We start from the raw sequence: 13,021 nt of genomic DNA, 5'->3' as shown, positions 1-13,021 counted from the left end.
GATTCTCCATTATCTGTGTGCTAGGTTTGACTATAGGCAGCTTAGAAATGTAGCTCTTAGTGTTATGTTAATTTGTAGTAATCCCATGAACCCTTTACCCTTAGTAATAAAGGTTTTTTTTAAGGCAAAGAAATCTCTTCTTTCCAATAGAGCAAGATCCATTAATAGTCTAAGTATTAAACACTTTTTGTCTATTTTACAACATCTACCCTGTCACTTCATTATTATTCTAGTACTATGCTAGAAGGATACCTTCTCAGCAGGTCAGTCTAGATGTTATTTAGTGGTTGCCGTAAGAACATAAGAGAAGCCAATGCTGGATCAGGCCAATGGCCCATCCAGTCCAACACTCTGTCACACAGTGGCCAAAAATACCAGGTGCCATCAGGAGGTCCAGCAGTGGGGCCAGGACACTATAAGCCCTCCCACTGTTGCCCTAAGTGGTTATCACCTAAGTGGTTATAACCTAATCTAGTGGTTATAACCAAAGTGGTTACCACCCAACCTACTATTGGGTGAAAATGGAGAAACTGACAGAAAACAGAGAGAAAGCAGAAAGAAGAGAACTGGCTCACCTAGAGATGGTAGTAGGCAAGGCACGGCATCCAGGCTGCTGATTGACATGGACAGAGATGTCATTGAGAAGCACCTGGCTGCACTGAATGAGTGTAAATCCTCTGGGCCAGATGGTATGCACCCAATAGTGCTCAAAGAACTTTCTAGAGAGCTTGCAGAGCCTTTGTCCATCATCTTCCAGACCTCTTGGAGGACAGGAGATGTGCCACAAGACTGGAGGAGGGCAGATGTTATCCCAATTTTCAAAAAAGGGAGGAAGGATGACCCAGGAAACTACAGGCCAGTCAGTCTTACCTCTGCCCCAGAGAAGATACTGGAGCAGATAAAGGACAACTTGGTGATCTGATTAAGTCAGCACAGATTTGTCCCCAGCGGGTCCTGCCAGACCAACCTCATTTCCTTCTTTGATTGAGTGACGAGTTTACTGGATCAAGGGAATGCTGTTGATGTTGTTTACCTGGATTTCAGTAAAACTTTTGACAAGGTTCCCCGTGATGTTCTGATGGGTAAACTAAAGGACTGTGGACTGGACTGTAGGATAGTTAGGTGCAATGATCCCTCTAAGCTGCGGAGTTGTGAGCAAAAATTCTACTTTGCGAGCTACTGGCATTAAAGTTGTAAGCGAGAGATTTGGCTACTGCATAAATTAGTTTGCTCTGGAATCATTCTGCCTGAGCTGAGACAAAAATGTGTGAGCCGGAGGCTAAAAAACTATGAGCTAGCTCACACTAACTCAGCTTAGAGGGAACACTGGTTAGGTGGATAGTGAACTGGTTGTAGAAATGCACTCAGAGAGTAGTTGTCAATGGCATTTCATCTGAATGGAGGGAGGCATCCAGTGGGGTGCCATAGGGCTCGGTTCTGGGTCCAGTAACTTACAATATTTATATAAATGATCTGGATGAAGGTGTGGAGGGGCTAATTAAATCTGCTGATGACACCAAATTGGGAGGAGCAGCGAACACATCAGAAGATATAGAATTTAACAAGATCTGAACACACTGGAAAAGTGGTCAGATGTGGACAAGATGCAATTTAACAAGGATGTGCCAGGTTCTGCATCTGGGTAACAAAAATGAGGAACACACATACTGGATGGGAGATACACTTTTGAGTAGCAGTGTGTGTGAACAAGATCTTGGGGTATGGGTGGACAGAAAGTTAAATATGAGCAGCCAGTGTGATGCAGCAACAAAAAAGGCTAATGCAATCTTGGGGTGTATCAATAGAGGCACAACATCCAAACTGCAAGATGTCATAGTTCTGCTGTACACCGCATTGGTCAGGCTGCACCTGGAGTATCGTGTGCAGTTCAGGAGGCCTCACTTCAAAAAGGATGTGGACAGAATGGAGTGGATGCAGAGGAGATGGATAAGGATGATTGGGGGCCTGGAGATCAAGCCCTATGAGGAAAGGCTGAGTGATTTGGGAATGTTTAATCTGGAGAAGAGAAGAAGAAGAAAAGATTGGATTTATACCCCGCCCTTCACTTGGAGTCTCAGAGAGGCTTACAAACTCGTAACTTGACCAAAGTCATCCAGTGAAAGTGGATCGAGCAGGGATATATACGTAAACCTCCTCTGTCTAAGTGTATCACCAACTGTGGTCATACATCAGCTTCCCACACAATTGTATATCCAAATACAGAAATGTGTAGGAAACTTAACTCTTGTTTGTGAGAACCAGACCATCAAGTCAGTAGCCACTAAGATTTCCTTCTGATACCCCTCATCCTGTGTTTAGATATCTACTCAAGACACCAGCTTCAGATACACAACATGAAAACTGTCAGTTTGTTATTGTGGGCTTCTGACAATGTATGAAGTTGGGAATACACCCTAACGGAACTATGCAAATAAGTATATGTCTGTCTGATTCAATTGCCGTATTCTTGACACTTTCCATTTATTTTAAGAATCCGCCAAGTTCAGTTTATTGTTACAGTACTTAGACCAGTTATAGCCAAGTCGTTATGTTATTAAGCAAAGACCTAGTCTTCCTCCCATGTCATGGAAAACAATGTTAAGTACGTCCTCTTAGGAATCTTAACTAGGAATGGGCATGAACCAGCTGGTTTTGGTGAACTGAAGAACTGCCACGAACTTCCATGAATCGTGATGCAGTTCATGGCAGTTCCTGAAGAGCAGAAAGCAGAACAGGTTTACCCAGGGGTCATTTCGTAGAAAAAGAGGTGCAGGAGCTTATTAGCACAACTCATTAGCATAACTTATTTGCATATGCCACACCCCCTGACATCACCAGAAGTGTGTCAGAAGGCAACACCCACCGCTCAGGCTCCACTGGATTGTTTTGGATTCGTAGCTATTGGGCGGGGGGGGGGAACGTGCAGATCTGTCCTCGCAGAGGAGGGAGAGCTTGTACCTGAATAAAACTTAGTCTTAAAGGTGCCACTGGACTGTTTTGGGCTGGGGAGCTGGGGGGGGTAGGGTCTGCAACTTACCTGGCTGCTTCTTGCTCTGACTGAGGGCTGCTGGGAGAAGGGGGTGGGGCTTGTTGCATGTGCCCGCCCCCTGGGCTCTTTACTGCCGGAGCTCTGTTCCTGTGCGCTCCTGCAGGAACTAACCCCTGGTTTCTGCTCTTCAAGAAAGACAGCTCAGTTGTTGGATTTAAATGGTTTGGAGCCATTTAAACCATTGTTTTCTGCTCCCCATGGCTTTTTACAGGGAGTAGAAAGCAGCTGTTTGGTTTAAATGGCTCCAAACAATTTAAACCCTTGCAGGGAGCAGAAAGGATGGGTGTAAATGGCAAACCCCTACTTTCTGCTCCCTGTGAAAAACTGGCTGCTACCATAGAATCAGAATCACAGAGTTGGAAGGGGCCATACAGGCCATCTAGTCCAACTCCCTGCTCAATGCAGGATCAGCCTAGAGCATCCCTGACAAGTGTTTGTCCAGCCTCTGCTTAAAGACTTCCAGTGAGGGGGAGCTCACCACCTCCCTAGGCAGCTGATTCCACTGTTGCTCGACTCTTACTGTAAAAATGTTTTCCCTACTATCCAGTTGATACCTTCCTGCCCTTAATTTAAACCCATTATTGTGAGTCCTGTCCTCTGCTGCCAACAGGAACAGCTCCCTGCCCTCCTCTAAGTGACAGCCCTTCAAATACTTCAAGAGAGCAATCATGTCCTCCCTCAACTACACCAGTTTGGTGTAGGGGTTAAGTGTGCGGACTCTAATCTGGGAGAACCGGGTTTGATTTCCCACTTGCACCTGCTGATGTGACCTTGAGTCAGTCACAAGCTCTGGCACAGCTGTCCTTGAAAAAGAGCAGTTTGTGTCAGAGTTCTCTCAGCCCCACCCACCTCACAGGGTGTCTGTTGTGGGGAGGGGAAGGGAAAGGAGTTTGTAAGCCACTCTGAGACACCTTTGGGTAGTGAAGGGTGGGGTATAAATCCAATCTCTTCTTCTTCTTCTTGTTTAATGGCTTTGTTTTTTGTGGTTTTGTTTTATTATCTTAGCTGTAAACTGCTTCAAGCATCTCTTTGCAAAGATAGCATATACATTTTCTAAATAAATAAATAAGAATGATAAAATAAAAGAAGTTGTTGTAGGCCAGTTGTAATTACTATTATAATAGCATTCTAAACGTGAGAACTGCTAACAGATGGCAGCTTGAGGACTGCAGCTGGCGCATGGGGACATTTGGGAAGAAACAGTCCTTTCAATATGTGTGGGTCCTAGGCCACAGAGGGTCATAACCAGCACTTTGAATTGAACTCAGAAACAAACTGGCAACCAATGTAGCTGTTTTAAAATAGATGAGATGTTCCTTTTGGTTAGCCACTGACAATAATCCAACGTCAGGGCTGCAAAAGCACAGATCAGTGTGGCCAGGTCTGCTAAGAAAAAAGAGAGCTAGCAAATCAAATGTAGTCGATTGAGGTTGCTACACCAACCTGCTCTTCAAACAGGATGGCTAGATCCACGAGTACTACCAAGCTCATAATCTGTTCAGCAAATGTACACTCCAGTCCATCCACCACAAGTGAATCCAGTTTCTCCAAAGCATCTGCCTTTTTTACTACAATTTCCTCTGTCTTGTCTGGATTGAGCTTCAGCTTGTTTTGCCTTAGCCAACTGACCATGGCCTCAAAGCACTGTTTCATCAGAACCAAGTTGGATGCATCCAAAGGCTTGGATAATAAAATACACAGCTGGGTGTCATCTACACATTGAGGAGGTTGGTTAGCCACTGCAAATGATTAGTCTGAACCCAGCCATTCTGAGCCAGACGATCCCATTCAGCAGCCTCATATTGACACAGAAGAGCATAGGCGAAAGAAGAACCCTGAGGCCCTCCACGGGACAAACTCCACCCTGTTAATTCTCCTTTTCTGGTGGAAACTCTTTGATCAGATAAGCAAGACCTAAACCACTGAAGAGCTACTCTTCTGACACAAACTCCATATTCCAGCCAATGTATAAATGGTAAGCTTTATTAATGTCATTCAACAAGAATGACTGTCCCCTGTTCAGCTTTAAGATAAGATTATTCACCAGTGTAATTAAAGGCATCTCTGATGCAGAACTAGGCATGAAGCCTGATTGAAATGCGTCTAAGGCAGATGTGCCATCCAGGAACCCCTGGAGGTGTTCCATCCCAGAAAAGATAAATTGGAAAGCAGCCTATAATTGGCCATCGCTTCCTTAGCCCATGAAGGCTTTTAAAGCCAATGTCTAATAATTGCTTCCCTCAGTAATAAGTCTAGCCCCTGAGGCCAGAATTGAAAGAAAGTGTTGAAGCCTTCTCACCAAGTGATTTTTGATTTTAAAAAAAACATTGATGGATGTCATCTCACAACCTGAATCTCCAGGTGAATCTCCAGATCCAGGAGCACAATAAAGCTGCATGAACCAGAGAAGGGCAAGCAACCATGTGACAGCTTCTTCCATTCCATTAACCTGTGGTTCCAGTGATTGCTGGCCAACATCATTTCGGTCTTGTCTGGACTGACTATTAAGTTATTTACTGGCAGACAGTCTTCAATCACTACCAGGTCTTGAGTGGACCGCAGGATCTGTTAAATTAAAATGTCTGCAAGACGCTTGAAGAGACTTTTCTATTGGCATTTCTTCTTTCTTTGACCAAAATTACTGTAAAAATAGAAGAATGGTGTCAACGATTATAAACAGCTATAAGCTTGGATACTAATATCCCTCAAAGTAGCCTTGACTACTCGGACTTGTTTCTAACTATGTATTGATGGTACTGTATTGTGCAATTTATTGTATACATTTATACCTTAAAATGTAACAGGAACTTATAACTTTCTATATTTGCAACCTGCCAGATACTCAGGAAAATCTTCATGTCTTTCAAGTATTCTACTTTTACCCATATTTTCTCCTATACTCTACCACAAACATTTCAGGGCATGATTAATTATACCGCTTGATGTAGTAGTGTTTGTCGATGCTATGGCCAGCACTTGCAGTGGTTAGCGTCAGACAAGGCTCTGGGAAATCCAGGCTCAGATCCCCACCGTGCCATGAAAGTCTGCTGGGTGACCTTGGGCTCAGCCTGATGGGCCTCCTCCCAGTGTGATTGTTGTGAGGATAAAATGGAGGAGGAAAGAATGATGTGCAGGCTACTTTGGGTCCTCAGTGGGGAGAAAAGTGGGGTGGAAAGAAATAAAAATATTTACCTACTCTAGGGGCTAGAAAAGAGGTAAAGGTAAAGGTTCCCTTGCTCGAAAGCCAATCGAATCCGACTCTAGGGTTGCGGTGCTCATCTCCGTTTCAAAGCCGAAGAGCCAGCGCTGTCCGAAGACATTTCCGTGGTCATGTGGCCAGCATGACTAAACACCAAGGCGCACGGAATGCTGTTCCCTTCCCACCGAAGTGGCTCCTATTTATCTACTTGCAATTTCTTGCTTTCGAACTGCTAGGTTGGCAGGAGCTGGACTAGAGACAGGAGCTCAATCCGTCATGCGGCACCCCTGGGTCTCGAACTGCTGAACTACTGACCTTCCACAGCCTGCAGTTCAGCGTCTTAACCACTTGAGCCACCGCAGCTCCCAGAAAAGAGGAGTGACATATAAATGTGTTCCTGTGTTAAAGAGAAGTGGCCTACCCCCCCCCCCGCTGCACTTCATCTTCCTTTCCAGTTCATCCTAAAATACTGCAACAATCTATTTGATCTTGAAATAGTTTGAAGTGACCAACTAGATACTAAGAAACCTGTTATGTTTTCAGTGTTTCGTTTCCTTCTGACATCATGTGTTTTTACTGTTTACCTTTCTTTTCTCACTAGTGTTTCTGTTTGGCCAAGGGCCATTCTTCCTTCGGTTCTCTCATTTGGCTTCTAGGGTTCTTTCTCCATTATTACTTTTGTTCCTTATAAATATACACAATCTAACTTTTTTGTTCCAATGTGATTCTGATTGTTGCTCAGCATTGCCAGCTGTGCTATTTTTGTTTTGCTTCTGCATCACAATGTAATACGACTGAAGTCTAAATATATTTTCCCCACACAGAAAAATAAAATGCTGCATACACACTAAGATTGTCTTGTGAATAAGATCTAATGGACATTTAAATTAAGGACATGTGACATTACATGTATATTTGGTAACATTACAAAAATCTGCTAGATTTCAGTTAAAAGAAATAAATTTGCAAACAACTTTGACCTTCCTTTCCAAGAACATAAAACTGAATTATTAAACAGTAAGTTGAATATAAATAACAAAGCAAATGATAAGCGTCACCTGGGAGGCTAAAGAAATTCCTTCCTGAAGCGGATCGACTTCGCCTGGAGTAACTTGCATAGGATTGCACTGTTAGTATAAAAACATGTTGCACTTTTATCAAGCAGATTTTTGTAATAAAAGAAAAATGAAACATAGTTTCTTGCATCACTAATCCTTTGCTGAGGATTTTTCAATCATTTTAAAAACATGAGTCTAGTTCTTTTCTTCCAGACATCTTACCATCATTGTTGTTGTGACTTATGCCGACTGGATACAATGTGGCCTTCCATGACTAAGCAGCTATAATTTCCAGACTCATAAATTCTGGATTTTCTATTACTTAGGTCTAGGGTTGCAAACCTATGGGAGTAAGCCTCCATTGAATAAAAAGGGCCATACTTCTGGGAAGACCGATTTAGATTGTTACAGTGCGGTTTTCTGTGGGTGAGGGGGATTCATTTTTTTAAAATGTTGTCTTGATAATGCATGACTCTAGCATATATATTTGCTTTTTAACCTGCCCTATTTAATTTTAGTTTTTTATCTTTGGAATATTATCGCATTATCTCTTGGATAAAGATTCTTCTTTCATCCATCCATCCATCATCAGGGACAACATGTGTAACAGAAACTGATATAGCTAATGCGCAAGGCAACCCTATCCAGCATTACTCCAGTCTACATTAATGAGCTTAGATTGGCGTAACTCTGCCGAGGATTGTACTGGCAATGTCCCATATAATTTCCTCTGAAGCTCTCTTTTGAGTCTCAAAGGAAGTTCACCTGTCAGCTAGCCTACGTTAGGATAATTAAATTAGCTTGAAGGACAGATACACACCTGAAGCAAATGAGATAGAGTCAATCAACACAGGAATAAAATCCAAAAAGAGACCACACCTCTTTCTAAAACTCTCCCCCCAGTGTACCACACTAAAGTTGAATAATCTATGAATGTTATTCTAGCTGTATCTGAAGAAGTGAGCAGTGACTCACGAAAGCTCATACCCTGCCATAATTTTTTTAGTCTTTAAGGTGCTACTCGATTCTTGCTCTTTTCTACTACTACAGGCAGACTAACACAGCTACACATCTTGATCTATCCTGAAACGAGTAGTAACTTTTTTAACCCACTGACTTCTGTTTAGGGTTTTACATTAAGTTGTAAGTTCCAAAGAACTCATCAAAGTTATTAAACATATATTAGTATATTGAAAATGTCAAATTGCAAAAATGGAAGGGGGATGTCAAATGCAAAATGTCAGTTGCAAAAAAGGTGATGTCAGGATGCTTGGCATATGAAATACACATGCTAGGACAACCCATTCAGCGCAGTGGAAGGGGGATGTCAAATGCAAAATGTCAATTGCAAAAAAGGTGATGTCAGGATGCTTCATGTGAGAGAGGGGGACTGGCATATGAAATACACATGCTAGGACATCCCATTCAGCGCAATGTCCCATCCTGCTACCTGTGGGTGCACTTCTGCATTCACACTGATCAAGGGGAAGAGGAAAGGGGGCTCTATTGAGCCTTGTGACACTTCTCTATGGGGGATGCCTGCCTCTGCTCCACGAGTTTGAGATTACTATGTTTAAACACTGGTGCAACTGGGCCTCATTTTTTTTACTTTTTATGATTACAAATTTAAAAGTATTTTTATTTCTTTATACCTCCATCCAATGAATAATTATGTTAATTCAAATATTCAATGAAAGGAGACCAATTGTTGCTAAAATTAATTTGCAGTCATTTCTTCCTTTCCCCCATGTATTTGTAAGTTGTGATCCCATCCATAAGTTGTGATCTATTAAAATCATTTGCTGTATTCTTTGTAATCATTCCTTTTCCCCTGGTATATGCTGATCTCTGTAGTAGCACTGTTGTCACTTTGGCTGTAATTATGAAATTCATTACCAAACTTTTACATTTTCCCCCCTTAATTTTTTTAGGACACTTTCCCCCTTCATCTTTTATTCCCTTTTATCTTTTCAAAAACAAAAATAATAAAATACCTACAAAGAAATAAAATAAGGAAAGGGAGGAGGGAGAGGGTTAACAAGCAGGAGATATAAAGACCTGGGGATATAGATGGATATGGGTTCTAAAGAAATGACAAAAAGAAGGGGGGAAAGAGAGAAAAAAAAGTGAGGGGGGATTGCTTTATAGAAATAATATTATACAGTGCAAATTTTTCCAATTCATTTCCAACTAATTATAACTATATATCCTCTTTTCTGTAAACCAATTTGAAATTAATCTGTTTTTATACAATGATTTTATATATTCTAAGGCAACATACAATAAACTGATGATGGACAAAGCAAACAAGCAAGATCAGGTTGTGGTCACACTGGGTGGGGGGGAGCAAGGCTATTCCCTCCAGAGGAATTTGACCCATAGTTGCGCAATCACACAGTCCTTTGAAGCTGCAGGGGCAGCCCACCACTGCATGATCAGACGCAACTGTGGGTGAGTAGGTTTTTTTCTCTTGCCGTTCGTTTCCGATTCGCTTAAATGGGCAATCAATGAATCGCATCTCAGCAGCGAGGGCTCTCTATGGAGTGTGCGATGATGCACATACTGAGAAGGGGGGAAAAACAACAGCATGGAGTCAGGATGGCCTAATCAAACCATCCTGATGCCATGAGAGCGTGCTGGAGCGATGAGATAAGGGAAAGTCCGTCCATGGCCCGTAGCAACCCATTTGCGACCAAACATTCCCTGCTCTTTTTACTCCACTTCTGTGATGGAGCAAAACGGGTTGCCGACGGGTGCGGGGCACTTCCCAGATGTTCGTGTCTGATTGCGCCCTTTAAATCCGCTCAGCATTTGTGCCTATGGCACAGCTAATTGTGTGTGTGATTGCGACCTGATTGGTAAAGAACTGCCTGTGCTGCTTCTATTACATTTTCCAGAGATTTACCCATAACATGGAGCACTTTTTATTTATTTAAGATATTTCTGTGCCACCTTGCCACCCAAACAGTGTTCCCATGGCAGCAAATATCACAACTTTAAAATATCAAGACATTAAAACAGCATTTAAAATACAAGGGTATAGGAAACATTTAAACATTTCAACGAAAGATATAAATACACACAACAACAGAGCCAGATAGGAGGGCCAGTATCAAAAGAGGGGGTACAAAACGAAAAAGCCTTCACCGGCTGGCAGAAGGCGACAACAGGAGGAGACAGATGATTCTTCCTGGGGAAGAAGTTCCCAAGTTTCAGTGCCATGCCCAAGTTTCAGTGCCATGGCCAAGAAGGCCCTTCCTCAGGCTGCTGCCTGCCTAGCCTCAGATGGTGGGGGGCACCTGAAACAGGGCCTCTGGAGATGACTGGAGTGGTTGGGTAGGTTCATGTATGAGTAGATGGTCCTTACGGTATACTGGCCTTAAGTCACATAGGGTTTTGATGGTCAACAGTAGCATCTTGAATTGGACCCGGAAGCAAACTGGGAGCCAGTACAGGTGGTCTCTATAGGAAGGGTATATTTAAACCTTGCATGTGCAGTTCTGTTTCTTTAAAGGCATAATGTTTTACTTAAGAAACACAGTTACAATAGACCAGGATATTTGCAGAAGTAGTCTGTTAAGAGAAACCAACAAAACAAAAGACAACTGCTCTATATGGATATCTTGAGAGGAAAAGAAGAAACAGTGAGATTCAAACTAGCTGTTTATTTCATGGGAAAGGGGCTGATATACCCCTGGTCCTGGGCAGAAGGAGATATGATGGTGGGATAAAGATGGAGCCTTGGCTGCTTGTCATCCAGTCTTCCTTCAGGTCTGCTCCCAGCCGACAGAGACCTGGTTGCGCTGTGGCTGGTTCCCTTGGCTTTAAGATCCTGCTGCTGAATGCCAGGTACCTAAAGAGAAAAATAACTGCCATTCAGGATTTAATTCTGGATGAGCAGGCTGAACTGGTATGTAGTGCAGTGACCTGGCTGGATGAGGCTGGGGGTGTAAATCTGACTCAGCTCTGTCCTACAGGTTTCTCTGTACAGCAGCAGGTTAGGCCAGGGGGACAGGGAGGTGGGCCACAGTGGTCTATCCTGATTGTATCCATCTATCAAAGTGCCTCTTGCAGGAGTCTGCCAGTTTTGAGTGAGTGCTCCTGAAGGTGGCTGAGCAGGACAAAGAGTTGCCAGGTCTCACCTTTCCTGCAGCTGGGGGCCCCACCCCTGAATAGCAGCATCCCACGGGGATGCTGCCGACACAATGAAGTCACCAGTAGTGACATCATGCTGGGGCTGGCACGCAGTGATGCTCTAGTGTTTGCAACAAAAACTCTATGGTAACCACAGAGTTCCCCCGAATGCTAGAGAGTTGCCATGCAATGGCCACAGCGTGATGATGTCATTACCGATAATGTCATTGTATTGGCAGCGTCCCCATGGGACGCTGCTGTTTGGGGGTGGCCAGTTGTGGCAGATTGGGCCCCTCAAAATTGGGGGATCCCTTGGCCCCACTGGGGAAATGGCAACCCTAGATTCTGCCAACGTACTGTCTATCCTATTAACCTGATGCCTCTTTTTCTGAGCTAGCTGATCGGTTCATGGGCACGCTAGTAGATCTCCCAACATCTATGCTGAGACCAAGTTGTCAAGAGTAGCTCAGGATTTCATGGTCTCCATGTCAACCATGGGCCTATCCCAAGTAATTATTGGCTCCACACATTTAGCAGGGCACACACTGGACTTTGTTTATTATACAGTTAGGGAGGATGATCTGGAGGTGGGGGAGTTAAGGCTTACTCCTTTGTCTTGGACAGCTCATTACCTGACAGAGATCAGACTTACTGCTTCCTCTTCTCTCCACAGGGGTGATGGGCCCATTACAATTTTCAGCCCCAGGCACCTGATGTATCTGCTCCCAGCCAATAGAAACCTGGTTGTGCTGAGGTTGGTTCCCTTGGCCTTAAGATCCTGCTGCTGAATGCCAGGTCACTAAGCAGAAAAACAACTGCCATTCAGGATTTAATCCTAAAGGGGCTAACTAACCTGGAATGTATTACAGAGACCTGGTTGGATGAAGCTGGGGCTGTAAATCTGACTCACCTCTGCCCTCCAGGTTTCTCTGTAAAGCAACAAGCTAGACCAGGGGGATGGGGAGGTGAAGTTGCAGTAGTCAGCATTCTGTCCATATATCAAGATGACTCATCCAACAGTCTACCAGTTCTTACTCTGTGCTCCTGAAGGTGGATAAGAACATAAGAGATGCCAATGTTCCAGTGGCCAAAAATACCAGGTGCCATCAGGAGGTCCACCAGTGGGGCCAGGACATTAGAACCCCTTCCACTGTTGACCCCCCCCCCCAAGCACCAAGAAGACAGAGCATCACTTGCCCCAGTACCCCTATCTATACCTTGTGGCTGATGGACCTCTGCTCCATATGCTTATCTAATTCCCTTTTGAAGCCATCCATGCTTGTAGCTGCCATCATTACCTGATAGTGATGACCACTACAAGGTAGGGATTATGTTGGTGTTAGACAATGGAGATTCTTGACTTACCTTTTTCAAGATTACATGATGATACATAAAGGCTTTTTTGCTTCCAGTGAAATAACAATGCCTTATAAATTCCACACATACCGACTTGCAGTTATGAATAGTGTTTCAGGTGATGTTGTTCTGAATTCCTAAAAGACCGCCCACATCACAAAACAAAGAGTTAATATTTGGCACTTTCATTTTCCCATGGTACCTGAAATTCCTTTGCAGTAAAAC

Source organism: Gekko japonicus, unplaced genomic scaffold (assembly GCF_001447785.1).
Source record: "Gekko japonicus isolate JY-2015 unplaced genomic scaffold, Gekko_japonicus_V1.1 scaffold3527, whole genome shotgun sequence".
NCBI lineage: Eukaryota > Metazoa > Chordata > Lepidosauria > Squamata > Gekkonidae > Gekko > Gekko japonicus.
Note: the sequence above shows the minus strand (reverse complement) of the source record.